We start from the raw sequence: 5,054 nt of genomic DNA on the forward strand, positions 1-5,054 counted from the left end.
GACGTCACAATTATTGCCCTTAAACTGTACACTAAAACCGTTCCCGGTTAATTTCTTTACGGACAATAAACTTGAGCTTAGGGTTGGTACGTACAGCACGTTTCTCACCTTCACGGTCACTTCCTGTCCTTCAACTATAAACTTTATGGTTCCTGATCCGACCCCTTGAATTTCAGCAAATTCTTCGTCATCTGCGAACGAACCTTTCGTTTCCTTTCTGAGTCGATTTCCTTAAAAAATCCTTATTGTTGGCCATGTGTCTTGTTGCTCCTGAATCCATGATCCAAACCATTCTTCCTTCTTGTTCCTTTACCTTTCTAGCTTTCGAACGAACCTCGTCCGAAGTTTCGACTGCTCAAATTCTCTTGTTGTGAAGGCTAGTGCCTCGCATTGTCTGACTGTACTCGCTTTCTCCTGCTTTTCCTTTCAAGCTTAATATTTTTCACAGTCCCTTTTATAGTGCCCTGTCTTCTTACAGAAAAAGCATTCTTTCTGAGAATATGTGCGCGCCTGAGCTTTCATCACCGCGAATTCGGTAATGTTGTTGACAGCCAGTTTATTTTTGTGCCTCCTGTATTCATCGATCAACCTGCTTTTGACCAAAGATGCCGTAAGACCTTCAGTTCGACTTTCCAAGGTGGTGACCAAAGTGTCATATGATTCTGCCAAGCTCTCCAATAACATAGCCGCTGCAAACTCATACCCAATTTCTTCTCCAGGAGCTGTCATTCGATTAAAGGTGTCTTGTATTTTGTTGACATGTTCCTCCATGTTGCCATTTTCAGCTAATAGCATTCTGCATACAATCCTGTATAAATGGACTATACTGGCTTCTGACGATTTCTGATGGTAGTCTTTTAACGATTTCCAGGCTTCTCGTGCACTGTTGGCGTTCGTAATGTGCATTAATTGGTTATCGTCCACGAGCCAACCAATCGTAGAAAAAGCTTGATCGTCTTTTTCTTGCCAAGCCTCATCTCGAACTGCTGGCGCTTCCTTATCCACTACTGACCACACCAGAGATGAGGTGGGAGATTGCCGATCCCACGTGTTTAATTTAGAACGATTTTCGCTAGCGTCACCTATTACCTGATGCTTTTGCGATCTAAAATAAAGCGCCCCCAATTACTCAGGCCAGTTTACAAACTGAAATAAACGATAGACGGTTCCACTTGAGCGGTGCAACAGGGCGGAATTTTTCCAGTTTGACAATGTCGGTAGAGAAGATCAGAGTCGGTAATTACGCACATATTGTATGGTCTATATTCTAGATCGTAAACTGGCTAGGTAAATTTGGCATGCTTTAATTGAAAAGTTTACATAAAAGAATCTGAAATATCTTAAGATAATTTTAAAAATTATGCACAATTAAACATTTTGAAAAAATTACTGTTGTTTTGGTATTCAAAGATTAATTGAAGAGCCTATTAATAAAAATTTTATTCATTCTTTTAGTACATAACGATGAGAAAAAATAAAAAATGTTAGAGAATAACAAACATTTTAATTGAAAATGAATACTTTTTTGTTGTTTAAAGATCACTATATACTTTTTGAATTAATTGTTTATTGGTAGAAAATTTATCTTCTCGGTAAAAAAATCATATTTTTCATTAAAAATTTAACTCTTTTTGGAAATTTGTTGATTTTGAAGGAAAATTGATCTATTTTATTTATGCTAGAAAATTGATCTTTTGTAGTAACAAATTCATCTATTTTGTTGACAATTTTAAGATTTTTGTTTTCAAGTTTGTTGTCTTTTATCAGAAAATTAATTGTCTATGTTACAAACTCTTCTTTTTATTGAAAATTAAACTTTTTTAAATCCGTTGCTTTTGTGCTGAAAATTGAACTTTTTAATTTGTCTTTTTAATGCTTGAAAATTAATCTTAGTAGAAAATTCATTTTTTGTGTTACAAATGTAAATTGTTTTTGAAAAATATTTGGTAAATTTTCGAACATACTTTTTTTAATCACTCAGAATCTTCTAAAATTTATAAATCTCTGAAACGGAGCATGTAATTCAAAATATTTCAAAACCGATTTTTTAAAATAATTTGTTTAAAGTTTTTTTTTTGTGTAGTGGAATTGGAAAAATTTATTGAAGTACATTACAGTCGAAAGGCTATTTATAACTTTTGTGTTACGAAAGGTATGAATGTAGATTTAGAAAACAAATGGGACATAACGTAAGTTAATTTTTTTTTACACAAAACCTGGAAGACTTGGCAGGGTTATTGCATTTTTTTAAATGTTGTGAAAAAAGTGGGACAATCATGTAATCTTGCAAATAATGACAGGGTTTTTTAAATTAGAAGATTAATTTCAAAGATTATTAATCAAAGTATTATTAATTATTTTAGTAAGCCATGACAATAAATGGTGGAAATTTAAAATCATTATTGGAAATGTGTGTTTTTTTGTTTGTCTAAAATTCAAGTACTTATTTGTTAAATTATCTGTTTTTTGGTAGAAAATAAAGCTTGCATGAAAATTTCTTTTTTGTATTGAAAATTCCAATATTTGGTTAAAAATTAATTTTTTACATTCTCATTCCTGAGAATGTAATGTAATCGTCCAAATTTTCGGTCTCTGGTTTTTAACGGATCTTTACGTTTTGGCACTTACAGAATCCGAAAATTATAAAATTTCATCGGTGTCTGTCTGTCTGTATGTCTGTATGTCTATATGGTGACCTGAATGTTGTAGCCATGCTAACTTTTAAAGGATTTGTCCAATTGAGTCTGCATTTGATACACTCCTGAAGGTACTCAAAATGAAGGCTAAGTTCGTTAATCAGATATTTCGAACAAAAATTAAAAAATTGGGAGCATTTTCAATATTTTTTTTTCTTTTGTAATTTTCGAAATTTTTGTCGAAGTTTCTTATAGATGGGTGAAAGACCCTAAAATTATCTAAATAAAGTTTTCAATTTTGATGAAAATTAGAAAATTTATATATTTTTCAAAATTTTGAAAATTAAAAAAAAATAGAAAAATTAATTTTTTTTATTGATCCAAAAATTTCATTCAAAATTTTCACTTGACACTAAATACATTTCAAAAATTTTCTAGCCGAATATTTTGATTAGCCCAAAATTAAAAAAAGCAGAGCCTGCATAACCTAACTGTTAAGCGCGAAGCGCGATTATCGCAACGAGAATGTAATCGTCAAGGCCGTAGGTACTTTGAGAACAAATTAAAAAAAAAGTGTTCAGCTTCACTTAAGAAAAAGGAAAATGATTAAACAACCACAGTAGGGCCCTATTAGGATCAGGAAAAATAAAATGTGAACATTATTTTGCAATATCAGAATAAGCAGTACCACACCAAGGTACACAAAAAAAAATTGTAATAGATATTTGATATAATAGTTTTTAACATAGAATGTAGAAAATTTCGCATTGTGTTCAGTGCACAAATGTGGAGGGTAACGCAAAGAAAGAGCGCGGAGCGCGTGGTAAATACATTACCGAGTGCGTAGCGCAAGATAAATTGTTTGTATGAATATGATCTTAGTGGATATTTTCAGTTTGTTATTTGCTGAGATGCCGATAAATGTTGAGCGAAATATAGATTTTTTAAGATTCCGAAAGAAAAAGCTTTTTAAGAATTTTGAAATATTTAAAGAAGATAAAAAAGTTTTCTTAAGTTTCCTAAACAAATTAAACATTCTTCTTATTTTTAAAGTTCATTTGAAGAGAGTACTTAAAAAGATTCCAAGGTTTTTAAAGAAAATTAACAAAATTATCACCAATTAATTTTCTGAGAATATTCTACAACTTTTTCAAAACATTTTAAAAAATTGTCAAAAAAGATTCTCGCAAATTTTATTATTCAGAAGATTTTTAAAAGATAAAAGAAAATTTAGATTTCTGAAGATTAAAAAAAAAAGTTTTGGATTCTATTTGAGAATTTGGAAAGGTTTTAAGAAATGAGAAATTTTTGGCCTAACATTTCGGGGAAAGTTTTAATTTATTTTTTATTTAAAAAACAAAATTTTTTAAAGAAAGTTTTAAAATATTTTGAAACTTTTTAAAACATTTAAAAACTGTATTGACTCAAAAATCCGGTAAACAAAAGTATCAACACTCAGAAATTTCCGAAAAAGTAAATATGATTTATCGCGTGTATGCTTGGACTGGTGTCATTTTTTGACGTTTGCTGACAGTAGGACCATGCGGTGGTTGTGTAATCTTTTTCTTTAAATATTCATATACAATATTTCCTAAATTCATATAATTTCATGTAATATTTAATATATTACAGACAATTGAAAATTCTAAATTAGAATAGTCCGGAACAATAAAATTCCTGATAGTTTCTAAGGTTATTGAATTAAAAATTTCATGAATATAAACATTAGTAAAATTGTGTAATTGTGTAAATTGTGTAAATTGTGTAAATTGTGTAAGTTGGCTGTTACACGTTATAATAAATGTGTTTCCTGCTTGCGTTCTTGAAACGTTTGCGGATCACTGAACATCTTGTTCGAAAGGAGCGCTTTGTCTTAAATAATCGGGAAAACACAGTTTTTCATAATCTCATGCCAAGACTTGACAGTTGGAGCATCAAAATAGTACAACGGGACTCCGATATCTGAACTGAATCAGACCTTTCTATTGACAGGAAATCTTAGAGTAAATAATTAATTTTATACCGTACCATAACATTTTTGTTTAAAATGCATTGATATTCAGTGCTATTTTTCATTAAAATTGCTCCAATACTTCGCGATGTATAGTTCATGATAGATAGCGCTGTTTTCAATGACAAACCAATTCTGTCAAATCTCCCTTCGTGTTAACTGTCGGTATGTCGTCACACATTTCGGCCGTTAAGGTACATCGCCTGACTGCAACGCTCCTGATAGGCGACGCCTGAGTGACCACCGCACATCTTCCACAGCTGCTTTCGCTCCTACCTGCGCCACGGCGTAATTTCTCGAATGGGATATATTATTATTATTATTATTATTACACCATTAAGCCATTTCCCTTTCGGGGTAGGCGTGACTCACTCGGCAGGGGAAAGGAGTAGTGTGTGGATGGGATA

The 5,054-nt window shown here is 31.7% G+C and overlaps 1 pseudogene; it reads right to left on the reverse strand.

Annotated features, from left to right (window-relative positions):
• Positions 1-432: 432 nt before the first annotated feature.
• Positions 433-5,054, reverse strand: part of LOC117170923 — a 9,721-nt pseudogene continuing 5,099 nt past the window's right edge.

Source organism: Belonocnema kinseyi, chromosome 4, assembly GCF_010883055.1.
Source record: "Belonocnema kinseyi isolate 2016_QV_RU_SX_M_011 chromosome 4, B_treatae_v1, whole genome shotgun sequence".
In the NCBI taxonomy this organism is placed as follows: Eukaryota; Metazoa; Arthropoda; class Insecta; order Hymenoptera; family Cynipidae; genus Belonocnema; species Belonocnema kinseyi.